A 27,036-nucleotide genomic window follows, 5' to 3' on the forward strand; every position below is an offset into this window, starting at 1 on the left:
ATTCTTGACATCTGATTTGTGTCCATTTATTCTTTTACGTAGAGACTGTCCAGTTTGATCAATGTACATGGCAGAGGGGCATTGCTGGCACATGATGGCATATATCACATTGGTGGATGTGCAGGTGAACAAGCCTCTGATAGTGTGGCTGATGTTATTAGGCCCTGTGATGGTGTCCCCTGAATAGATATGTGGGCACAGTTGGCAACGGGCTTTGCTGCAAGGATAGGTTCCTGGGTTAGTGGTTCTGTTGTGTGGTATGTGGTTGCTGGTGAGTATTTGCTTCAGGTTGGGGGGCTGTCTGTAGGCAAGGACTGGCCTATCTCCCAAGATTTGTGAGAGTGTTGGGTCATCCTTCAGGATAGGTTGTAGATCCTTAATAATGCGTTGGAGGGGTTTTAGTTGGGGGCTGAAGGTGACGGCTAGTGGCGTTCTGTTATTTTCTTTGTTAGACCTGTCCTGTAGTAGGTGACTTCTGGGAACTCTTCTGGCTCTATCGATCTGTTTCTTCACTTCCGCAGGTGGTTCTTGTTAAACCCTGGATTTGTGCTGGAAATGGCCCACCTTGATTATCATACACATTGTAAGGAGAGTGATAACTTTAGATAAGCTATTACCAGCAGGAGAGTGGGATGGGGGGAGAGAAAACCTTTTGTAGTGGTAAACACCCATTTTTTCATGGTTTGTGTGTATAAAAAGATCTTCTGTACTTTCCACAGTATGCATCCGATGAAGTGAGCTGTAGCTCACGAAAGTTTATGCTCAAATAAACTGGTTAGTCTCTAAGGTGCCACAAGTACTCCTTTTCTTTTTGCGAATACAGACTAACACGGCTGTTACTCTGAAACATATTCATTTTCATTATCTGAGTCAGATGCCACCAGCAGAAGGTTGATTTTCTTTTTTTGGTGGTTCAGGTTCTGTAGTCTCCATATCTGAATGTTGCCCTCTTAAGATTTCTGGAAGCATGCTCCACACCTCGTCCCTCTCAGATTTTGGAAGGCACTTTAGATTCTTAAACCTTGGGTCGAGTGCTGTAGCTATCTTTAGAAATCTCACATTGGTACCTTCTTTGCGTTTTGTCAAATCTGCAATGAAAGTGTTCTTAAAATGAACAACATTCTGGGTCATTATCTGAGACTGCTATAATATGAAATATGTGGCAGAATGTGGGTAAAACACAGAGCAGGAAACATACAATTCTCCCCCAAGGAGTTCAGTCACAAGTTTAGTTAACACATTATTTTTTTAAGGAGCGTCATCAGCATGGAAGCACATCCTCTGCAATGGTGGCCGAAGCATGAAGGGGCATACGAATGTTTAGCATATCTGACATGTAAATACTTTGCAATGCTGGCTACAAAATTGCCACGTGAATGTCTGTTCTCACTTTCTGGTGACATTGTAAAGAAGAAGCAGGCAGCATTATCTCCCATAAATGTAAACAAACTTGTTTCTCTTAGAGATTGGCTGAACAAGAAGTAGGACTGACTGGACTTGTAGGCTCTAAAGTTTTTACATTGTTTTGTTTTTAAGCAGTTATGTAACAAAAAAAAATCTACATTTGTAAGATGTGCTTTCACGATAAAGAGATTGCACTGTGGTTCTCATGAAGTGAATTGAAAAATACTATTTCTTTTGTTTATCGTTTTTACAGTTGAAATATTTGTAATAAAAATAATATAAAGTGAGCATTGTACACTTTGTAGTCTGTTATAATTGAAATCAATACATATGAAAATGTAGAAAAACATCCAAAATATTTAATAAATTGATTTGTTATTCTATTGTTTAACAGTGCGATTGAAACTGTGATTAATCACGATTATTTTGAGTTAATCACGTGAATTAACTGAGATTAATCGACAGCCCTGGTATTAATGCATCTGTCATGAGGTTAGTAACAGAGGAAGAGAGGAAATTAATAGGCATGTGCCAGAAGGAAAACTTTCCTTTATAGAAAGTTTTAAAATATAGGAGCCAGATTCTCTTCTGTTTTGACACCAGTGCAATTCTAACCTCAGTGGAATTGCTCCTATTTTATACCAGGCTTTGTGGGCAGAGAATCTCGCCTCAGATGTTTTAATTTTTAACTCTCACTCCATTCCTTGGGCTGAACGAGTGGGCATTTCTAAAGCAGCCTCTGATTTTTGGGTGCTGAGCCGGAGACACTCGGAAAGTGCTGAGCACCCACAACTTGAAGTGAAGGCAGTAGGAGCTGTGAGAGCCCAGCACCTTTGGGAAATCAGGCACCAGACATCTCACTTGAGATCAGAGGCCACTCTGGAAATGTTTGGCCTATGTGTCTTGGGCTGGGGGGGTGGGGATCCAGAAGCAAAACGCAAGTTGTACTGGTCCTCAGCCACTCTGCAGCGTTGCACAGGTGATAAGGAGCTAGGGCAACATTTTGTAGGAGGGTCAAGGTAGCCTTGAAATGCTTCTCTAACAAGATGAGAGGAGGCTTTCTTTGGCGAGTGGCCGTGACTTGCACCTGCAGTGGCAGCAAAAGAGTTAAAGCCTCAGCATTCTGCCCGATCAATCTGGCTTGCCTGCGGTGACCAGTTAAACGGAGGGTAATTGTGTAAACCCATGTGTGCCAGTAATTACCAGGGAAATGAATGGATTTCTTCCCTTTGAATGGGCGAGGAAGAACATACCCACTCTAACTTGACGGCGTCCTCGATATCCAGCCACACACAGACCCACCTGAAAGGACTCGGTGAAGAGGAAACTGTTAACAGGTCTTCACTGGGGAGAGTGTGACGGAACTCAGTCCAAGGGGAGGCCCAGCGGGGACTGCCTAGTGCTTGTTTAAATAACTCTTTTTGTCTCCTGCTTGCTTACTTACCACGGGCTCAGGCCCTGGCCTCCTGAGGGCAATTTGCACACAGCCATCTGGATTCTGGGCGGCTGTGTCCTCGGCTTTGCCATTTTCCATTCATTCTCCTCTCCCCTTTATCCCTTGTAGCCCCAATTGCTGCAGAATGTCTCATTTGTTCCCTCTCTCCTTTTGTAGCTTTGTTATTTTAGTGGCCATCAGTAATCCAGCAAACTGTTAAAGGCATATGTGGGGGGTGGGGGAATGACACACAGCAAGGGAAGGGGGCTGTGTATGCGGAGGCCAGAGGTGTAGGTGTATTTAGGCGAGGGATGCAGTTTCCGGTGTGGGGTATGCAATTGGGGAGGAATCTCTCTCTCCCTCTCTCTCTCTCTCGTGTACACACAGAGCTGAAATGGCTTGCTCCTAGGCATCTGAGCAACTCCAGGGTGGCGTGAGGACTTGGGAGGAGTTGCTGTTGGAAAGGTGTACAGAAGAGGGGTGATTTCAGAAGGGGTTTGAAGGAAAGGAAGATTGCTTGGTGCCAAGGAAAGAGGAAACTGGGCCTGTCTCAAGGATCGGAGTGAAGATGAGAGCAGGAGAAAGATACGAAGAGGAAAGAGGAGGCCTATGTTCTGTGGGGCCTTGGCTCTGAAGCACAAACTTGGGCAAGGGGTCAAAGCTGTAGCAGGCAAGGGACAGGCACTTAGGCTGGGGGGAGGGAAATACACTTGTGCTCGGAGCTGTATACAGTCAGGTTGGCTGACAGATCCACTTAGCTTAGCTGGGGCTCCTGCACTTTTGGAGTGAAAGCCCTCTTGGGGCAAGGACGTGTTACTGTTCTAGATAGGGATGTCCTGCGGAGGAGCTGAGAAAGCAGAGTGTTAAGCTCAGAAAGTTGTCAGGAGGGTGCACGTAGCAGGGACTGGGGACATCTGGAGGTGGCTAGATGGGATACACCCAGACCCAGCTTGGAAAAGCAGATAAAGATCACTTTGCATCTGACTCAAAACAGCACCACCCCCCTTCCCCAAGGAGCATGGGAGTTGCATCCACTCAGAGTTGCTGGAACGGGTCTTTGGGCATGGGAGATTCCATGTGCTGTGGCCCAGGGGCCTGCTGGACTAGGGTGGAGTAGCTGGGAGAAGAAACTAGGTCCATAAATCGCTATTAGGGGATGGATCACTTGATGATTACCTGTTCTGTTCATTCCCTCTGGGTCACCTGGGATTGGCCGCAGTTGGAAGACAGGATAATGGGCTAGATGGACCATTGGTCTGACCCTGTATGGCCGTTCTCATGTTCCTTTTTAAACATTGAAAGTGAGTAATCCAGGTGGGGTTGGTTTATCCTCGATTCCACAGCTAGTGTCAGATCCGACAAATGTGTCATTTTGTCAGTCTCGTACTTGAATGCTGTAGTGAATGATTCTCACTGGAGAGCAGTAGAAGAGATAATTGAAGACATCCATGGGTCCAGGGCCGTCCCTGGCTATTCTGGGGCCCTACGCAGCCCCACTGCCGGGGGTGAGCAGGCCTCTGTGGGCGGGAGCGGGGGGGCTGGCCCCAGGCCTCCGTGGTGGCGGGGGCTTGTCTCAGGCCTCCACAGGGGGCGGGGCTGGCTTGTGGGGCATGGGGAACCACACCACAGCACTTACTGTCGGCGTTGCTTGGACCGGGTCGCTGCACTTCCCGCCACCGGTGAGTGCAGGCCTGGCCCTGCTGCAGAGCTCAGTGGGGTGGGGGTGGGGCGGAGCAGGGGCAGGAAGAGGCGGGGTGGGGGCGGAGCAGGGACTGGGGTCCTGTAGAAGAGCTGGAGCAGCACGCAGCTGTGCAGGGCATCAGGAAATTTGGTGCCCCAAATTTCCTGGTGCCCTACGCAGCTGCGTACTTTGCGTATGGATAAGGACGGCCCCGCGTGGGTCACTCCTGTAGAGCAAAAGGGGAAAGGCTGCCAGAGACCAGACACTGCCCTCCAAAACTCTTATTTTTATAGTTACAGGCATTATTTTTCCTATTTTACACTGATATAAATCATTGGAGCAGCTCCAGTGAAGCCAAGAGCAGAGGATCTGGCTCACTAGGTTTCATAAGTTGGGCCTCTCCTAATTTATCTCAACATATTATTGCTATATCAGTTAGGAGCTTACAGGGATGGAGCAGTTCCCAGATATCAAGTAGGAAGGCCTGGAAAATACACCATGCACTGGCCAAGAGAAGAGACAAACAGAGTCCTCCTAAGTCTTATATCAGAGGGGTAGCCGTGTTAGTCTGTATTCACAAAAACAACGAGGAGTCTGCTGGCACCTTAAAGACTAACAGATTTATTTGGGCATAAGCTTTTATGGGTAAAAAACTCACTTCTTCAGATGCATGGAGTGAAAATTACAGATGCAGACATAAATATACTCACACACAACGAGAAGGGAGTTACCTTTCAGGTGGAGAACCAGTGCTGACAGGGCCAATTCAGTCAGGGTGGATGTGGTCCACTCCCAATAACTGATGAGGAGGTGTCAATACCAAGAGAGGAAAAATTGCTTTTGTAGTGAGCCAGCCACTCCCAGTCCCTATTCAAACCCAATTTAATGGTGTTAAATTTGCAAATGAATTGTAGCTCTGCAGTTTCTCTTTGGAGTCTGTTTTTGATGTTTTTTTTGTTGAAGGATGGCCACTTTTAAATCTGTTATAGAATGTCCAGGGAGATGTGCACAGGCTGAAATTGTGAACAAACAGCATCACTTGCCCCATAACCGCAGCTGTACAGAACGCAACACCATTCACAGGCTCAGAAACAGCTCTGACATTATAATCAAAGGTGCTGACAAAGGAGGTGTTGTAGTCACAATGAACAGGTCAGATTATGAACACGAGGCTGCCAGGCAACTCTCCAACACCACATACTACAGCCCACTATCCTCCGATCCCACTGAGAAGTACCAAAAGAAACTACACCATCTGCTCAAGAAACTCCCTGCTACAGCAGAGGAACAAATCTAAACAGACACACCCTTAGAGTCCTGACCAGGGGTATTCTGTCTGCTACCAAAGATCCATAAACCCAGAAACCCTGGATGCCCCATCATCTCAGGCATTGGCACTCTTACAGCAGGATTAACTGGCTATTTGGACTCTCTCCTCAGACCCTACACTACCAGCACTCCTAGCTATCTTCGAGACACCACCAACTTCCTGAGGAAACTACAATGCATTTGTGATCTTCCTGAAAACACTATCCTGGCCACCATGGATGTAGAAGCTCTTTACACCAATATTCCACATGAGGATGGACCACATGCTGTCAGGAACAGTATCCCTGATGAGGGCAAGGCACACCTGGTGGCTGAGCTTTGTGACTTTGTCCTCACCCACAACCATTTCAGATTTGGGGACAACTTACACCTTCAAGTCAGCAGCACTACTATGGGTACCCACATGGCCCCACAGTACGCCAACATTTTTATGGCTGACTTAGAACAACGCTTCCTCAGCTCTCGTCCCCTAGCGCCCCTTCTCTACTTGCACTACGTTGATGACATGATGGTTCTCTACTTGTAAGGTAACTCCCTTCTCTTCCTGTGTGAGTATATCTATGCCTGCATCTGTAATTTTCACTCCATGCATCTGAAGAAGTGGGTATTTTACCCACAAAAGCTTATGCCCAAATAAATCTGTTAGTCTTTAGGGTGCCATTGGATTTCTTGTTACTTCTAAGTCTTTTCCATCTGTAACCTCTACGGGAACACGTGTCGAACACTAGGTACAACAGAAATGCACCTTCCTCACCCACTAGGGCAGTGTGAGAGTCTGCACTTTCCATTTGTAGGGAACTCTGGATATCTATACTCGTGTAAGTAAAAGTAGGTTCTGGACCATTAGGTGCCTAATTAAGAGAATTTTAGAGGATCTAGCAGAAATTGACCAGTTGAATGCTAAGGAGAGAATACACATAATCCTGAGGAATTAACTTGCCTCACAGTCTGGAAAATGCCAGCACTTAAGTGTTAACTAGCAGTCTCTTTCTGTTCTTGCTTCATGTGGTTTTCACCCTCTGGGCTGTGTTCCAAGTTTTAGAGTCGAATGAACTACAACAGTCAAACCAAACAGACGAAATGGACAAATTTCACCTGGCTTGCATGCTGCAGCATAAAGTGTATCCAGATGCACTCAAGACTCAGTCCAGATTTGCTCAACACAGGAGCAGTGATGGACCAGAAGAGCAAAGGTCATATCAAGACTTACAGCAAAATTGTACCTGGACTTTCCCGAAGTGCAGGCCGAGGTTCAGAACTAGGGTTCTGGTTTAGAACTGTGCTAGAGAAAGGCTGAAGCCACAGAGTTCAGAATGTTCTGTGAACGTTCCCCAAGTTCTGATTTGAGGTCTTGGCTCTGGCCCCTCTCTGAGCAGAAGGCTCCCAAATCTCAGACATGCTTTCAGTAAATCTTGGATGAGTTCTGAGTTTCCAATTTAATACCATGGAAGTCTTGTCCGGCTTTTGTGTAACTGAATGAAAGCTCCATTCAGCTCTACTGCCAACCTGCTGTGGAGACTCTGATTAGCAAGGCAAACTTTAGTTCATATTGCACTTCAGAGAGCCAAGAAAGCCACATGGTGTTGCTCAGTGATGCCAGTCCTGGTCTATCCTCTTGAGTCCAGTTGGGCTGATTTGGTCCTGCTGCCCAGCTCTCAGAGCGCAATGCAGAAGAGGCCGACTTCCCTCTTGCGAGTCTTGCGACAGAGAGTGAGCTGATGGCAATGTCATTTCTGTCAATACAAGTCTCCTTCACAGCTCTCTAGCGCTGGGCTGTTCCTCACCTGTGTGTTCTTTTAGTCACGGTCCAGCTCACAGCCACTCGTGTATTGATCGAAGCAATTGACCTTTCCTTGCTGATTGCTCTTGACGAAGGTGAAGAACATGGATGCTCAGAGGAGATGTCTGCATGGGGCTTTTGGAGAGAGAGCAAGACTATTAATGAAACGTCCATGCTGTTGCAGTGTAGTGATGAGGAAACGGAATATTTTAGTGGATGTTTGTCCATGTCAGAAAAGTACTGTAGAACGTGCTACAACTGGCAGTCGGGGCTCGAGAGAGACCTGGGGATGTTGCTGCAGGTCATGATGGAATTGCCTTGGCAGAGTTGGAGAGAACTGGGACTTGGGAAGCACAGGGGGCTGCAGATCAGGACTTTGGCATGTTGCTAGGACTGGGGCCTGCAAGATGAGACTGGAATACCAGGGTTATTTCAGGTTGAGATTGAGGTGCGTTGGCGGAGCTGTATGTGGGTCTAGGATAAGAATAGCAGCAGATGCTACAGGTTAGGATTGAGGTGCATTGGCAGTTGCGTGAGTCTCAGGACTGGGAAAACAAAGGGTGTTGCAGGCCATGAATTCGTTGAATGGGCAGAACGATCTTTTTGTGATCTCCAGTCAATCCAAATCCCTGCTTTCCATTTGGCTATTAGTTCTCTCCTGCCTGCCTAGTTCCATGGTGTCCACCACAAGTCCCATGCTCTCCTCGAGGCTTGATGGCTCCACCCCCCTTCCCCAATGCTGTGTTCTCCCCACACATCCGCAGCAATGGATCACACCTCAGAGCTACTTCCTCTGCTTACGTTCCATGTCACCACATGCTCCAGAGCTCCCAGGGAGTGCTGTCTGTCTGTTTCTGCTGCCTCGATTTCCTCAGCTCTTGATTCCTCTCAAATGCCCTGCCCCCTTTATTCCACCAAAGCAGCTCTAACCAAAGTCATCAGTGACCACCTGGCTACATTTAAGGGCATCATCTCATTCTCCATCTCCTTTGATCTAGTTACAGTCGATCCCAGCATTCTCCTGACGTTTCTGCCCTCCCTTGGCTTCCATGACTGTCCTTTCCTCGTTTTCCTCTGATATTTCTCCAGCATTTCCTTAGAGGCTTTTTCTCCTCTCCACTCCTGTCTCATGTTCTCCTCCAACCTGTGTCCTCAGCCCCCTCCGCTTTTCCCTCTACCCCCGATTCTCGGGTGACTGCATCTTCCTCACATTGCTCCAGCTGTCATCTCTCTGCTGGTGACTCACAAGTGTCCCACCTTCTCTCTCTGTGATGTCCCACTGCCAGCTCAAACCCAGCATGGCTAACACTGATCTCTTCAGCTTTCCTCCCAAAAACCCACTGCCATCGCTTACATAATAATAAGGCACTGCATGTTGGAACTGAGGTTCAGGGAACTGGGGACCCAATTTCAAATCCCTTCTTCATATCAGACAGAGGAAGGAATTGAACCCATGCCTTCCACATCCCAGCTAACTGCCCTAACCACTGGGCTAAAAGTTATAAGGATGCCGCCTCCTCTGGCCATTTGTGAATGGCATCTAAGTCCCAATTATTTTTCTCCGGGAACTATTTGGTAAATTTGTGTCAAACCTCTTTGTGCCTCAGTTTCTCCATATGTAAATTAGGGCTAATACTACTTACCTACTTTTGTAAAGTGCTTTGAAACCTAAGGCTGAAAAGTGTGAAACAAGTGCTGAGTGTTTATGAGATGGCTGCCATATTATAGTGAAGCAGAAGCTCTACTGGAATTAAGGTTCTCATTTACTGTTTAACAGCCAGCTTTCTAGGTGCTCTAAGATCCACAGGATTATGCAGGTTGTATTGAAAATTACTCTGCCTCATGGGGTTGGGCTAAGGCTATTGGTTCAAATTTGAGGTTGCTTGAGCAAAGTGTCCCCAAGATACAACATCCCTCTGTATATCCTGTGACATCAAAATCTTCCGGTTCTTAGATCTGGTCTGCACACACCTGGGGTTCAGTCCGCCCCAAACTGATCTCAGGATTGAGCTCAGCTAATGTCCGGCATCCAGTTCCCCTTGGGGCAAGTGCTGCTGAAAAAGTCATTCAGGGTAAAGCTGGGAACTACACCCTACCTGGAGACAAACTGACAGGCCAAAGAGAGTGAAGTGAGCATGTCCGGCAGGACTCGGGCTCTGTTGTCAAACTTTTTATTTCAGTTTATATTTGTGTGTCACCGTGCCTCAGTGGGTCACAGTTGAGAATACCAGATTCAGGACAAAATGCTGAAACATAGGGCAGACTCACCCCATACTTCTATATATTCTACCATTAGATATACCAAGCCTGTAACAAACGTAAATTTGGGTCTCACCACACTGGCTAACCAAGTCAAAAATGCCATCTCCATAGGCACCCCAGACCTTATTTCACCACCCAGACACTAGACTATATGATGGGTGGTTATTGAAAACAAGTTTAATCAAAAAAGGGTTATTCTGATCTCAAGAGATCAGCCACGCAGCCAGGTCAATATATAACTCTGATCTAACCCAATAATCACGCTGCTGCCAATCCTTTAGTAGCTAAAATCTAAAGGTTTATTTATAAAGAAAAGAAGAAGAGAGTTAAAATGATTAAGAGATCACCCACATGCAATCATTGCAAAGTTCTTAGAGCAGGTTTGGAGCAGTGATGTTATAGACAGCTGGGTTTGTAAAGTCCTCAAGTAGCTTCCAAAAGATTGGAAGGTCCTCAGTCCAAAATTCAAATATGCGCCTTTTAGTTGTAAGCAGAGGTGAAAGTAAGCTGGTACGCCCGATACAGTGTACCGGCAAGAGCCGGTGCACCGTACTGGGGCAGCCCGGCTTTCCCAGGGGGCAATTTAAAGGGCCTGGGGCTCCCAGCAGTGGCTGGAGCCCTGGGCCCTTTAAATTGCCTCCAGAGCCCCGCTGCTGGAGCCCTGCGGCAGCAGCTGCAGGGCTCCGGCGGCTATTTAAAGGGCCCGGGGCTCCCCTGCTTCTACTGCCCCGGCCCTTTAAATAGTCGCCGGAGCCCCACCGCCGCTACTCCAGGGCTCCGGGGGCTATTTAAAGGACCAGGGCAATAGAGGCAGGGGAGCCGCAGGCCCTTTAAATAGCCCCCGGAGCCCTGGGGTAGCGGGGGCTCCAGGGGCTATTTAAAGGGCCTGGGGCTCCAGCTGCTTCTGCCACCCCGGTCCTTTAAATAGCTGCTGGAGCCCTGCCGCTTCCCCAGGGCTCCGGCAGCTAATTAAAGGACTGGGGCAGTAGAAGCAGGGGAGCCCCGGGCCCTTTAAATAGTCCCGGGCTGCTACTGCTACCCCGGTGGGGAAGGAGAAGGAGGGGGGTACTTACCTTACAGGGTGGGCTGGAGCTGGCTCTGACCCCCTCAGCCTACTCACTCGACTTACTTTCACCCCTGGTTGTAAGTCCAGAGTCCAGACAATCAGGGCAGGAAAGGGGCAACATGGGGATGTTTCAAGGGTCTGTTATACCCTCTGCGATGTCCTTGGAATTTTACTGTCCCAAATCAAAGCTCACAGCACAGTTTATAGAAAAAAGAACAAGGAGACCTTGTGGCACCTTAGAGACTAACAAATTTATTTGGGCATAAGCTTTTGTGGGCTAGAACCTACTTCATCAGATGCATGGAGTGGAAAATACAGGAGCAGGTATATATATACATAGAACATGAAAAGATGGGAGTTGCCTTACCAAGTGGGGGGTCAGTCGAACGAGACAATTCAATTAACAGTAGAATACCAAGGGAGGAAAAATCACTTTTGTAGTGGTAAAGAAGGCGGCCCATTTCAACCAATTGACAAGAAGGTGTGAGTAACAGTAGGGGGAAATTAGTATGGTAAATTTAGGTTTTGTAATGACCCATCTGATCCCAGTCTTTATTCAGGCGTAATTTGATGGTGTCCAGTTTGCAAATTAATTCCAGTTCTGCAGTTTCACGTTGGAGTCTGTTTTTAAAGTTTTTTTGTTGAAGGATTGCCACTTTTAAGTCTGTTATTGAGTGACCAGGGTGATTGAAGTGTTCTCCTACTGGTTTTTGAATGTTGTAACTCCTGATGTCAGATTTGTGTCCATTTATTCTTTTGCGTAGAGACTGTCTGGTTTGGCCAATATACATGGCAGAGGGGCACTGCTGGCACATGATGGCATATATCACATTATAGAAAATACTTGGCACAGGATGCAGTCCAGGGTCACATGAGCAAGTCACCTGCCCTTACATGGCTTGCTGACTCACAGGGGCAACCATTGGCCAGCTGGAAGCTAAGGTGTCCATAGGAAGAGCCATCTGGGCGGAATGAGTTTCTTCTATGGCCCATTGTGAGAGTTAATTCCCTTTGATGGGTCATTAACACCTAGCTGCCTGGCTTCAGTGCAGATATTACCTTGTGGGTGTCACCCCGGGAGCAATATAGCCAATATTAATAACTTCAGATACAGTGGATAATACATGGATTTAAACAGGATAATCATGTTTAGCGAGTCATAACTCTTCCATTGACGCCTTACATGATATACTTTGTGCAACTTTTGTTCCAGTTGTAGACAGGGCTGGATTAACCTTTTGTGGGTCCAGCACCAAACATATTTGTGGGCCCCTACGGGGGCAATGGAGCATGGCACGGGGACGTCAGTCCCCAGAATGAGGGTCCAGCCAGAGGCAATGGGGCATGGCATGGCAGGGGCAGCCCGCTCCACTTTATTTGCAACTGGCAGTTGCCAGACGCACAGTGGCCCGCCCAGCCCTGTGCTGCCAGCATGTCCCTTCCCCTTGGGGGGCGGGCCCATGCCCTGCCACAATTCCCTATGGCCAGAGCTTCCCTGGACCCGCTATGCCCAGCGCCCCCCCCCCCGCCACAAATGCACGGTGCATGCACAACACCAGCCCTGCCCTGCATCCCCCTGCCCACAGCACCACCACAACTGCCCAGCACCCCACACAGGACCCCCACTCCCTAGTGCCCCAACACACAAAGATCTTCCCTGCTCCCTCACAGCCCAGCAACTCCCCCGCACCCCAGGCCCTCCAGAGACCCACTCCTCCACGCCCTGCCTCCTGGTCGCACTCACCGGCCCTGCTGGGAAGTGACTTTGTCAGCTGGCCTGAGCCAGCAGCACAGCCAGAGCTGGTCCCCGGGCCTGGAATCACTCTGGCCCCTCAGGAGTGGTATGATCAGCCAGGCCAGGGCCTGCCTTGGCTGGGCTCTCTGAAGACGCACTTGACTGCAGGGGCTCAGGCAAGCCCCCCACGTTGTCACCCTCTCCCACCATCCCCCCACCTGGCTGAGACTGGCCAGGCTTCTGCACTAGTCCCAGGCAGCTCAGCTCCGGGGAGACAGGCGGGGCCCCACAGGTGGTGGGAAGCGGAGACTGCCCGGAGGCGGAGAAGCACTGGGGTCCAGCCAGGGGGCAGAGAGAAGCAGCAGGGTGGGGCCAGGGGCGGAGAGGAGCCCTCAACCTGAGGAGCAAGTGATGGGTGGCGGGGAGTGCCACCCAGCCCTGCTTTGCACCTAGCTCTGCTCCCACCGAGCCACAGCCTTGAGCCCTGGCTGTGGCTCCTTGCTACAGTCCTGCTCCCAGCCCCAACCGCGGCCCTGTTCCCAGCCCTAGCCTTGCCCCCAGTTGTGTCCCGGCCTCGGCTCCTGGCCCATCTTCTGCCCTAAGTCTGACCACAGCCCCATTCCTGGCCCCAGATGCAGCTCTGGTCCTGACCTTGGCCCCGACTGTGACCCGGCTCCCGACTGGCTCCTAGTGGGGTGTGGACAGATCACATTACAGGTGGGAGGGGGCCCCTGCAACATAAAAAGTTGGGGACCACTGCCTTAACTCCTCATTTCATTCTTTTCAGAGGTTTCAGTTTAACCACCAAAAATGGCCACAAAAATAAACAGCCAAACAACTCCCAGAGGCTGGGAGTTCTAGGCTCATCTCTTCCAGTGATTGGTCTTCAATAATACCATGTACTTTACACTGTCCTATCTTGCTCCTAAGGAGGGAGATGACAAGCATTACACTTTTTCAGAAAGGAAAGCTTAGGCCCAGCAAAGTTTCATGACTAGCTCACCTCCCTTATTAGCAAGTACTATAGAATGTGATAAAATGTAATTGTAATTGGGAATCAGATCTTCTCTGTGCAATGATCCAGAACCCTAAAGAAAGGATTTCATTTCCTATTCCGATCTAGGGATTTTTAGAGTCATTTTTTTGCTATGCTTTCCATTTACCTTCCAAAATCTCACTTCAGGATTGTGTGGTTCTGCATGAGTTGATGGCAATAAAGCTATTAAGAAAAAGGCAGTACCGGGAATGCAGGGAAAGCCTTTCCATTCAGATTTAGGGATGTTATCTTGCTGGAGAAACAGACTCTGAGATTTGGTAGAGGAATTGATTTTCCAATATTTTATTTTAAAAATACCCAAGCATTTGTAAGTTTCAAGTCAATTCTGTGGCTGTTGCAGAATCTTAAAATAAATGTGTGTGTGTGTGTATATATATGTATGTATGTATGTGTGTATATATATATATATTAAGAAAAGATTTTTTTGGTTGCTCGCTTCTGTTTGAATTTAAACTGAATGGAAGTCTTAGAAACGATGTTTTGCATCGCTCCAAGTGTAGTGATATATTTAACTAACTGCTTCCCATCTATCAGGTATTGTATCAACAGCAATTGCTACAACAAAAACAGATTGTACAAACACAACCTCGTTGAATGTTAGGCCCCTTTGGGACTGGATTTGATTCAGTTCATCCTTGGGTATGTCTCCTTTCAATGTGTGGGCCTCTGGCACTTAGCGAAAGGGCAGGTCCTCATTGATAAATGGGTTTACAGTTCTTCCACTGTTCTAGTTCGATTGAATGAATGAAGATCTTTTGCAACCTAAAGTCATGGAGCACAGACTGCAAAGTCCAGGGCAAAACCAGCTTGTTTGTCATTCTAAGACATTGATACTATCAGTGGGTGAATTTCAAACTGTTCTGCGGTACAGTTGGGTAACATCTAATGGTATGTTTACACTGCAAAAAAGACCCTGGCAGCAGAGTGTCTCAAAGTCAACTGAGGCTCGCTGCGCTCATGCTGCAGGGCTAAAAATAGTAGTGTAGATATTCCTACTCGGGCTGCGGCCCACCCCTCTCGCTGGGTTTCAGAACCATGGGTCCAGCTTCTTTGAGCCTCTTGGGGCTGCTGAGTTGAGTCAGAAAACTCACGAGAATGGTAAAGCCAGCTGAAAAACCAGTAAAAAACAATCTTGTGCCGTTTTTTCAAAATGTGATTAAATTGTTCAAAAATTGTAAAATTTCAACCAGCTACAGAGCAGCCTCAGTCATTTCAATAAACGTATCCATTGCCTCTGTTTGGTTGGTTGCTGATTTTTCTGGGCCAACGTTAAAACTTTAGACAAAAAAAGCGTATAGAAAAATAAAAGTTTTTGAAATTTTTGACCAGTTCAAGAACAGGCGTCTTAACCTACCATTCAGATGGTGCAGAGAGGTGCATGGAGGAAAAAAGATAACCAAGCTTCTCTCAAACATGTTGGAGACTCCAATCAAAGGTTGGAGCTTAGAGCAATGATTCATGTGGATTTCTTGATTTATTTGAGCTGTTTCGGCCATTTTTGATTCTACGTTAAACAGGAGGCAGATCCATTGAAATTATATGTTCAGCAGAAGGTCGGGAATTCAAGATGGGCTCCACTATCACAGACATCGCTCAAGAGTGAGGAAAAGTGCAAATCACAAAACTCTTCCTCAAGCCACTTCTGACATAAAAGAAATCCTGGTAAAGATACTGGCTATGAAGGAGATGGGGTGGCGCTGGGGGTATAAGGGTCACGGTTCAGGCCCCCCCTCCCACTTTTAGGGAGCTTCCACTGCTCTTGATGCTTAGGCTGAGCTTTCTTGTGTTGCTTTTACTTCAGGCACCAATAAAAGACAAACCGCAGCATGGAAGAGGGCTGAGTATGTGCATTAGCCCAGAGCCTGTGGTGTGAGCTAGGAGAAGGGAAGGACTGGGCTAATTCACACATGCATAGAACTGAGAGTAGAGTCTGGCATCTATAAAGGCCGAGAAAAGGTCATGGCTCAGGAAGGTTGCTTTGTCACACCCTGAGCCAGGACCCTTCTTCCTCATTGCCTTCTGCATGGCAGTCTACCTCATTTTGTCCTTTGAAGGGGGCAGTAAGGAAAAGCCACCTTCCCTTTCTCCCAAGGAGAATCTTAAGAGAATGAGGCCTGTTCACCTCACCCCACAAATAACTTCTCGCTCTACCAGGTAACAGCAGGATGGGGAAACCTTTCAGATCAGTGAGATTATTGACTTGACAAGTGCTACAGGTGTTTATCAATTCCAAGGCCAGAAGGGACTACTGCGATCATCTCATCGGACCTCCTGCATAGCACAGACCAGAGATCTTCTCCAAAATAATTCCCAGAGCAGATCTGTTAGAAAACAGCCAATCTTGATTTATAAATTGTCAGTGATGGAGAACCCACCACGACCCTTGGTACGTTGTTCCAATGGGTAATCACTCTCTCTATTAAAACCGTGCCTTTTTTCCAGTCTGAATTTGTCTTGCTTCAACTTCCAGTCACTGGGTCATGTTAGACCTTTCTCTGCTAGATTGAAGAGCCCTTATTAAATATTTGTTCCCCATGTAGGTACTTATCGACTGTGGTCAAGTCACCCCTTAACTTTCTCCTTCTTAAGCTAATTAGATAGACTCAAGGAATTCAACCACTATATGGCAGGTTTGCTAATCCTTTAATAATTCTCATGGCTGTTCTCGGAATCCTCTCCAATTTATCACCATCCTTCTTGAATTGTGGGCATCAGAAATGGACACAGTATTCCAGCAGTGGTCACACCAGTGCCCAATTCAGAGGTAAAATAACTTCTGTACTCCTACCCAGTGATCCTTGGCTGTATAAACAGGCAAATCTCATTAGCCCTTTTGGCCACAGCATTACACTGGGAGCTCCTGTTCTGCTGATTATCCACCAGGACCCACAAATCTTTTTCAGAGTCACTGCCTCCCAGGATAGACTCCCCCATCATGTAAGCATGTTGCCAGAGTGTAAGAAATAGACATGATCTTGGGTGTCTGTCAGAGGCAGGTAGGATCTATCCAGGAGAAAGTCACGCACCATGTTTGGGTTTTGATCCCGTATAGTGCTTTACAATAGTTACAATAGTTAGCTAATGGTACAAACAGCATTTGGAAAAATCATCAAGTTGTCCTCCAAGACCCTCAGCAATTTTCAAGTGGTCCACGTCAAAAAAACTTTGAGAATCACTGCTCTAATTGATTAGCAAGGTAACAACAAAACAGCATTAACCGGGACGACTTTAAGTGAGGAATTACTGTATATTGGCTTACAAGACAGGTGTCGGAGGGCGGACTTGGACCTGTTCTGGGCACCACCAAAAATTATACAAACCTGCTTCCCCTGGGAGGAGTAGAAGGGAGCCTAGAAAAGTTCGTGTGAGAGAGAGACCGAGTGAAAAGAGTGGGGAGGGTAAGCTACTGTCCCCACGGTTGTTTGCATTTTTCTCCTCTGTTTTGAAGAGGAGGTTCTGAAGAAGAGGTGGTCCCAACAGACTTGTGGGCTTTCTCCTCCACACAGCTGCCTCCTGAGCCAAGCACATCAGCACATGATGACAGGTCACACAGATATCTATGGTGTGCTGCCCAGAACCAGAGCTCCCTTCTTGTTTCTAGGAGCTGTAACTTGCCTTTGGTTGTTTCAGACCCTTAGAACCAGGCAGTGCTTCACTGGCTGGCAGGTCTCAACTGCTGTTGGCCGTGACTGAATAATTGACAGCCTGGCAGCAGGGCAGCTACTCCAACTGGCTTTCCTCCACTCTTGGTTCCCTTGAGAGGGAAGCGGTAGCCATTCAAATCATAAATAACTCCTCTTACCTTGAATTCCCAGATCCACGCTCATCTATCTGGTATAAATAGAACTTTTGAGGCAGAAGGATGTGATGGGAAATGACAGGTTGTCTCTGGAGTTCTGCACTCACCGGATTGCAGAGGAAACTAAAAGCAGTGACTGACAGCAGCAAGCAAATGGCTTGCATGTAAACTGGGTGCATCAGGGCCACCAAATGGCATCAGAAGGACTGAAGGCCCAGAGGAGTTTCTGGCAACATTGTAGGATACTGTGCCCTTCAGGTTCCCTTTCTTGCTTTGCACTGAGCCCGAGACTGCTGCACAGTTATAAATGCAGGGAGAGACCTGCCAAGACATAATTTGCATAGGTCCGGTGAATACTTTTGACTCTACCAAGCCCCCTCACCAACATTAGGAGCTTGGTCTGGTAGACAGGCCCGGAAGTTTTCACAAGAAAATTTCCGGGTTTTGTCAAGCTTTTTTAGGTTCTAACTGAAAGAGTGTTGGTTTTTGACAAAAGGGAAATGCTTGTTTGTTTTTTTTTTGATGAAAATCTGAAAATTTCCATTAAAACTATTAACAAAAACCAAGACCCTTTCATTGTCTTCAAATTGTTTTTGTGGAAAATTATTTTTCATAAGCTCTAAGGCTTTGTGCATGGATCACTCGCCACTGGAGAAGGATTAAAATGGGACACTGGACCAACCCGCTGACGCTCGTGATAGGAATGTCTGTTTGCGAAGCGATGTCAGAGAGGTCATAGGCCAATATTTTCTAACTTGGATGGCTAAAGCATCCAAATCCATGCATTAAATGGCCTGATTTTCCAAAGTGCTGAGCGCTCGACCCGAGTTCCTACTGAAGTTGCCACTAGAAACCCAGGCCCCTTTATGGAGATTCCTACATATGGATTTTGGTGCTTTAGGCACCCAAGTCTGAAAATGCTGGCCTTACTGTATCCTGATTCCAATTCAGGATTTTAGCTTCATGAGTGGCGACTCCGTGGACGCTCCTACATCCCTACACTACAGAAAAAACGTAGTGCTCAGCACCACCAGAAGCCCACCCCAATTAGCTCTTCTCCCTCCCCCCAGTGCCTCCTGCCTGCCGGTGCATCAGCTGTTCAGCAGTGTGCAGGAGGTGCTGGAGGGGAGGAAGAGAAGCGAGGGCGGTGTGTGCTCACGGGAGGGGACGGAATGGGGCGGGGGTAGGGTAGGGGAGGGAAGAGGCGGGGCAGGTTGGGGGCTTGGGAGAAGGGGTGGAGTGGGGGCGGAGCCTGAGGTGGAGCAGGGGTGTTGAACACCCCCTGGCAATTTAGAAGACAGCACCTCTGCCAGGGGCTCTTGGCAAAAGTGTAGTCCAGTCTCTTCTCTGAAAAGCTGTTCTGCATCTTACCTAGCTAAGGTATTTACATGGACCCCCTCACCCTAGTATCTGGGCACCTCTCAGCCATTTAACGCATTTATCCTCACAACAGGCAGGGAAGTACATTGCACAGATGGGGAGCCAAGGCACAGGGAAGCTAAGTGACTTGCCCAAACTCACACGGGGAGCCTGTGGCAGAGATGGCTCCCAATTCCTAGGCTAGTGCCCTAATCAGTGAATCATCCTCATGCTCGATCCCAGTGCATTTGGTTTCCTGACTACTCAGCACAGCCTGGTCACTCCAATGCACAGCCTGGGTTCTTTGGCCATATGCCCAGAGCCCCATGCATGGATGCTTGGAAAACCAGAGACATTTTCCACAGTGCCCATGTGGCTATTTTTGATTCACCTTCCCAGGGAACATTTTTTCCCCCTGCATGTTTTCCCATGATGCTTCTGTTGCTGACCTTTCTGCTCTGGCAAAGAGGACTCACCAGAGGAGCACATAGGCTGTGATTCTTCTGCTCTCACAAAGGCTGGGATTGTTGGCAGCTCTGCGCTGGAGAAAGTGTCTGACTCAGATCTCTCTAGCTGGGCTCCAAATGGCTTTTCTGCCTCAGGCTATCTCGGCGTCATAGTAGGCCTGTTGTTTTTGCCCCTCCAGAATATTAAAAAGTGCATTGTTGAAGCAGAGCATGAGTCAAAAGGGGTGTGCTGGGGGCCCCCCGGACGAGCCTTGCCACGGAGCTGGGAAACTGAAAGGGCGAGCACGTTAACGGCTGCTTGCTGTAGGGAGAAGAGGAAAACACTGGTGCGTCAGAGGCCATCGGAACGATGGTGCATGGGACAGTAGCTCCATGAGTGCCGTCGTTCATTTCAACAGCGCACAGAATACCAGCAGACTCAAAGAGCCGCCCCCCTTCACCTAACACGGAATTATTGTGTTGGTGTTTTTTTAAATGAAAATATCTGTTGTTGAATCCTTTGACAGCAAACTGCCTCCCTCCAAGTCATTTTTTATCATCGACGTTTCACTCTGATCAAAGAGGGTTTACCTGGGAACTGAACCCATCCCTCTTCAGGTTGGTGTGTGTGTGTATTGGGGGGGGGGGGCTGGGAGTGGGGAATCTCTGGGGCTTTATCTCCACTAACAAGCTTCATCTTGGTAATTCACCACCGGCCCTGGCTGTGACATCGTGGCTGCCACCAGCTGAGCGGCACCTGTGGTGAGTTAGGACTGAAGGCTGCTAAGGGTGGCCCACAACACCTTCTCCCTTCCCTCATTTCCCCTCCCCTGACAGATTAGTTCAGCCGTGCTCCAGCCAAGCCTCCTCCCCTTTAGACTCCTTCCCTTTAGGTTAAATCAAAGTCCAACCAAATTGATGTCCCTTATTTATATTCCCACCCCTTTCCCCAGCATTCCTTGCCTGTGATCTTTGGGAACCACAATTCCCACCATGTCTCCTTCCTTGGCTGCAACCAGAATATTGCAGAGGTGGACTGTGAACCCACGATGTGTAAAGTCCCAGTGTGAAGCAGTTGTAGCAAGGAGATAGAGGGTACTGACGATTTCTTTTTTCCCCTCCTGACAGGAGAGCAGAGGAGGGGATGGTTTTGTGGGAGCACTGCACTAAACACCTGCCTGGCAGGCGATAAGTGCGGCATTCCAGAAGAACGCCAGCAGAGCCCACTGTCAGCCTGGTGAAAGTTTGCTATGGCCTAGTGAAATTCCTAAAAGTGCTAGACCATGAATCACTGAGGTCCCAGGCCAGCTCTGTTTGGAAAATCAGGCCACTTTTATTTAGGTGCCTAGAAACAGATTGAAGAGCTGAACCTTAGGCACCCAGGTTTGAAAACTTTGGCCTTGACAGTGCTCTGAAGCAGAGAAACATTAATAGAAATGTTGCTGCTGTGGAAATTGGGACCCAACGTGCCACAGGAATTCTGAGAGAAGACGGATTCCTTGGCCTGTGCTTTAACCACAAGACTATCTTTCCTCTCCAGGGGGCTCTTAAACATCACACCCAGGATTTGATGGGACTCTTCTGGCATGAATGTAGTTCACCCGTTCTGAATTTATGAATGATGGGAACGTGAATTCCTCCTGCACTGTTGGGAATTCAAGGTCACGCCATGCCTTAGTGGCAAGGTAATTTCCCTCAGATTTTCAGAAGGCCATGGAGCTGACCTGTTGCCACAGCTTCGTGAGTTATTAATGGTCTCCCGTCTGGAGATGGGCAGGCCAGCAAATGAACAGGTTTTCCTTTTCCAGTAGGTTTGCTAGAGTTTTACTAACTTAGAAGGATAAATGCAATTCACTGATTTCATTCACTGCTCCATCGTAACTTATTTAGACTGACTCTATTGGATGATGACCCCTGCTAGCAGGCAGGGAATCCAGGGCAGGGACCCATATGGCACCAGGGTCCCAATGGGGAGACCTAGCTGGGCTATCCACCCCATCTGCTCATGCTGCACCAGTTCAGTAGCTTGTCTTGCTTGAGAGCCTCCAACCATGCAACACAGTCATAGAGTTGAAGGCCAGAAGGGACCACCAGATCATCTAGTCTGACCTCCTGTGTATCACAGGCCACTAGCACCACTCAGCACCCACACACTAAACCCAACACTCTAAGACTAAAGTATTCCAGCACCGTGGAGACTAGACTACTACATGCCCCAGGCAGAGAACAGGCAGGACCAAGGGTGCCAGTGCCCGAGGCATACCACAATGGCAGAGGAATGACGCAAGGAAACTAGGTTGGTATAACAACATCGCTCAAGAGTGTGAAAAATCCACACTGCCAAGCAACACAGTTAAACCGACCTAACCCCCAGTGTAGACAGCGCTAGGAGAATTCTCCTGTTGACCTAGCTACCTTCTCCCAGGAGGTGGATTATTTACGCTGACCCAAGGACCCCTCCCGTTGCCATAGATAGTATCTTCATCCATATGCTACAGCAGCTATGCTGCTGTAGCATTTTAAGTGTAGACAAGCCCTCAGTGCAAGATACCCAGAGCAACCCACACCCACACGCTACAAGGAAAGCAACCCTCCCCTTCCAAGGTCACTGCCAATCTGACCTGGGGGAAAATCCGTTTCCCCGCTCCACACATAGCGACCAGTTAGACCCTGAGCATGTGAGCAAGAACCAGCCAGCCAAGCACCCAAGAGAAAGGATGCTTGGTGCCACCTCAGAGCCCCGGCCCTCCCTGCCCCGTGTCTCATTTCTAGCTGTGGCATGTCCCTGAGGCTTCAGATGGAGATGTTAAAAAAAACAAACCACAGCTAGGGTGTCCCTTAGCTGAGTGTGTGTCAAAATAACCTCCTACCACCAACTGTGTCTGATTGAGTAGGTAATTCCCTGGCAGCTGGACACACAATGGGTAAAGCTGCTGGAGGTACTTAGGCAGACATAAGAGGATTCAGTGACACCGCTGATTAGTGTCCAGGGCCTCATTATGAAGGGAGGAATTGAAGGTCCCCGATGTTTAAATGGACTTGGAATTATCTCCCCTCAGTGTCTGCTTCTGCCTGCGCAGGCTGGTGTGTTCTGCAAGGTAGGAACTGCCCACGGTCTCTCCTGGGCCTTGTTTTTGTTGCAGTGCTTCTATGGGTCCGTCGCTCTGCGTACTCAGGAGGAGCTTTGTGTCGCAGGATTACCAGCCGAGTGTGGGCTTGCGGTGGAGGCGGACAGGGAGGTGGGTTGAGGGTACTGGGAGGAAGGGGGGGCTTTGTTTGCAGGTGTATTTGTGATGCCGTTGCTTGAACATGTTGTGGTTGGTAATTGTATTAGCTGGTGGGGTTAATTTCATTAGCTTGATGTCAACAGTTCTCTCTCTGAATGAGGCAGTGGTGAGGTAAAGGGCAAGCTGGGGTTGAGGAGCGGGGGGCATGCTGGCTTCCTTTCCTCCCCCATCTTTCTGGGGGCAGTAATTACAGCTTTGGATTTGATAATTTCCTCTCCCCACTCCCAAGGGTGCAGCAGGGTGAGCTCTGAATTGGAAAGCAACAGAAGAACAAAGAGAGCAAGGTTGAGTGAGGGGAAGGATTGCCCAGTGGTTAGCGCACTGCCTGGGACTTGGATGACTGGGATTCAGTTCCCTGCTCCACCCCAGCTTCCTGTGTGATCTTGAATACGTCACTTACTTGCTGTGTGCCTCAGTTCCCCATTTGTACATTGAGGATCACAGGGGTGTTGGGAGGATAAACCTGTTAAAGATTGTGAGGGGTGATGGGGGGAGGGGTTGCTATAACTGTCTAACATAGAGCCCACTTATAAAAATAAGCAATATGTTCAATGCCACATTTCCTCCCAAAGGCTCTTGTCGTTGGCCAGCTGCCTGGAAGGGTATTTGCATTTATGATGAATCTGGTAGAGCCACTGATGAGATGTGATATTTCTCACAAAGGCACTAGAAAAGCTCCATGAGCTCACACAGGACCACTCTGTCTTTAATGAGATGGGGAGGTCAGATTTTTATTTTTTTTCTATTCTTCAGAAACTCCTTAATTAGATTTTGGTTTTGGGAAAACCAAACCCAGCTTGGACGGCATACGGATGACACTTTATCTGAATCCCTAGCTTTCAAGGTGGTGGGATCGGACATTTGTCTCTGTTTTTAAAGGTCTTGTCCCAAAGACCCCCAGCTTGATAAACTTCATGGAACTCATTGGGTCTAATGTTCCACTCAATTACACTGACTTACAGCTGGTAGAGTTGAGTGGAGAATCAGACACACTATATCCGCCTCAAAATGATGGGTCCTTGAGCATCCCCTGGGATTGGAGCTAGACACGGGGCGGAGCTGTGAACTTCAGATCCAGATTTCTTATAGATCCTCAGCTGATGCTAATCAGCATTGCTCCTCTTGAAGTCAGTGGACTCTTGTGGCCACAAGACTGGAACAGCAAGCTGCACTGGCTGCAGGTTGGGATCAGTGTTTTGGTTTTGCTTTTCCTGGATGTTGATGATGGAGCCTGCATCATCCTCCTTCCTAAAAAAACCAAACCAATGAACAAAACAGACGCTATTCTGCAGCAATAGATCTTTGTGCTGTTGCTTCAAGAAGTGTCACTATGGTATTTGGGGCTATCTCTGCAGAATATTGGAGTATTTGTTATTTAATGCAGAACAACCAGGTTGGGGAGGTAAGATCTTTTATTGGACCAACTTCTGTTGGGGAGAGAGACAAGCTTTCCAGCTTACCCAGAGCTCTTCTTCAGGTCTGGGAAATGTACTCAGCTAAACAGCAGGTGGAACAGATTGTTTAGCATAAGTATGGCTGACTTAACATTTGGGAAGCGCACGGAGGGGCAGAGGATGCTGAATGCTCCGAGGTCAGACCCAGGAAGGTGGACGCTGTGTGAGCTTTGTTTCCTGAAGACAGGCTGCTCACAGAAAGGAGACTTCCCCAGAGTCCTGAGTGGCTTCATGGGGAGCAGTTCCAGAGCATTGCCCAGGAACTCCTGGTGGCACTAAAACGGGGCACAAACCTTTTTATAAGTATGGCTGACTTAGAACAACGCTTCCTCAGCTCTCGTCCCCTAATGCCCCTACTCTACTTGCACTATATTGATGACATCTTCATCATCTGGACCCATGGAAAAGAAGCCCTTGAGGAATTCCACCATGATTTCAACAATTTCCATCCCACCATCAACCTCAGCCTGGACCAGTCCACACAAGAGATCCACTTCCTGGACACTATGGTGCTAATAAGCGATGGTCACATAAACACCACCCTATACCGGAAACCTACTGACCGCTATTCCTAACTACAAGCCCCCAACTAAAACCTCTCCAACGCATTATCAAGGATCTACAACCTATCCTGAAGGACAACCCATCACTCTCACAGATCTTGGGAGACAGGCCAGTCCTTGCCTACAGACAGCCCCCAACCTGAAGCAAATACTCACCAGCAACCACACAACAGAACCACTAACCCAGGAACCTATCCTTGCAACAAAGCCCGTTGCCAACTGTGTCCACATATCTATTCAGGGGACACCATCATAGGGCCTAATCCCATAAGCCACACTATCAGAGGCTCATTCACCTGCACATCTACCAATGTGATATATGCCATCATGTGCCAGCAATGCCCCTCTGCCATGTACATTGGCCAAACTGGACAGTCTCTACGTAAAAGAATAAATGGACACAAATCAGATGTCAAGAATTATAACATTCATAAACCAGTCGGAGAATACTTCAATCTCTCTGGTCACTTGATTTCTGATCTCAAAGTGACTATCCTTCAACAAAAAAACTTCGAAAACAGACTCCAAAGAGAGACTGCTGAATTGGAATTAATTTGCAAATTGGATACAATTAACTTAGGCTTGAATAGAGACTGGGAGTGATTGAGTCATTATACTAAGTAAAACTATTTCCCCTTGTTTATTCCTTCCCTCCCCCCTCCCCCACTGTTCCTCGGACGTTCTTGTTAACTCCTGGAAATGTGCTGGAAATGGCCCACCTTGATTATCACTTCAAAAGGTTTTCTCTCCCCCCGCCCCACTCTCCTGCTGGTAATAGCTCATCTTAAGTGATCACTCTCCTTACAATGTGTATGGTAAACATCCATTTTTGCATGGTCTGTGTGTATATAAATCTCCTCACTATATTTTCCACTTTATGCATCCGATGAAGTGAGCTGTAGCTCACGAAAGCTCATGCTCAAATAAATTGGTTAGTCTCTAAGGTGCCACAAGTACTCCTTTTCTTTTTGCGAATACAGACTAACACGGCTGCTACTCTGAAACCTAGCATAAGTTGTTAACTCATATCTCAATGCACCACTCAAGGTGAAACGGCCCGTTAACATCCCTTTGTCATGGGGGGTAGGAAAAGCAGGGGAAGGCAGCTGGGGTTGTTAGCGGGGCACTTAATGCAGGTCAGGCCAATTTAGATTAGATCACCCACGCTGCAGTTCTCAAAACCTCCACTGACTGATGTAGGCCAGTCTGTTCAAACTTGCTCAAGCACCTAAATAAGTGGCCCGATTATTCCATGGGGCTGATCTTCTGCAGCTTCCATTGAACTAACTGGTACCTAAATATGAACTGACAGGCGGCTTTGAGCCCTAAAGACTGAAAATATTGGCCTTCGTATATAATAATATCTTGAGATGCATTTCCCCTAGCTTTTGTCGGGGGGGGGAAGAGAATGTGTGTAACTGAGCAGACAGATGCTAACCTAGATCCACTAAAAATCAATAAAGTAATCCACTTACTACTTTGGTCCTTCAGCCTGTTTAAGGAGCTCAGAGTTGTTTTGTTTTCTTCTCTCTCTCCAGACTCTGAGCGAAAGAAAGGCTTGGCTAGATCAGCCTCTTTGCTCATGGCTGGTCAATAATGTAATTCGCCACTAAAGCTTCATTAACTTAAAGTTAAGGTTGCCCAGGTCTCACATAAGCACTAAAAATCAGTTTGAGCACTAAAAATCGGCACAGATCTCATGTGACTGCTCCAAAGCAAGGCAACCACGAAAAATCAGCATAGTCAGCTGTTCAAATCCTGTTAAAATCCAACCTTGACTTGCACTGTTCACTGCCTAGACTTGGCAGTAGCCAAGTGCCCTCACATGCTTCCCAGTTTCACAGAATACTCGTTTCCAGTTCTAACACAGAACCAGAACCAGTTCTCCCAGTCACAGGCAGATGTACAAAATTAACTTGGACCTTAGCAAGGTTAAATTCTCTCACCGACAGAAGGATGGTGGTGGCATTTGTACCGGAGAAAGCATGAGGTTAGGAGCCTTCCAGTGGTGCAGCAGGCAGCACATTGGCAGGTGTAGCTAGCTGCACCCCTGCCCATTAGATCAGTTTCGTGCAGAGATCAGTAGGTGGAATTGAATGGTCCCTAAATCAGTGGCAATCTAATGTATTTCCTACGGCATGTCAGCTGCAGGCTGCGCTCTGATGACTAACCACAGCAGCTTTGGCAGAGGGAGCGCCTGCTTCTAGAGCAGACTCTCAGGTAGAGCTGGTTGGAAAACAGATTGGCTGGTTGTTTTCCCATGGAAAATGTTGACTTTTTTTGTTGAAACCTCTCCCCCCTCTCCCCTCCCCGCCAACGAATTTTTCTTTGTTTCTGTTTTCAGCAAGTGAACACCCAAATTTTTTGCTTTTTGGCTGA

At 47.8% G+C, this 27,036-nt stretch overlaps 1 protein-coding gene across 3 annotated transcripts in view; it reads left to right on the forward strand.

Annotated features, from left to right (window-relative positions):
• Positions 1–27,036, forward strand: part of RXRG (retinoid X receptor gamma) — a 110,602-nt gene that overhangs the window by 22,183 nt on the left and 61,383 nt on the right. The window contains exon 1 of one of the 3 annotated variants that reach the window (XM_074960942.1): positions 21,024–21,038. The exons of the other annotated variants lie outside the window; for them this stretch is intronic. The gene's annotated coding sequence lies outside the window, so the exon portion shown is untranslated. Of the gene's footprint in view, positions 1–21,023; positions 21,039–27,036 lie in introns of those variants that run through there. 3 annotated transcript variants of the gene reach the window in all.

Source organism: Natator depressus, chromosome 8, assembly GCF_965152275.1.
Source record: "Natator depressus isolate rNatDep1 chromosome 8, rNatDep2.hap1, whole genome shotgun sequence".
NCBI classification, from domain to species: domain Eukaryota; kingdom Metazoa; phylum Chordata; order Testudines; family Cheloniidae; genus Natator; species Natator depressus.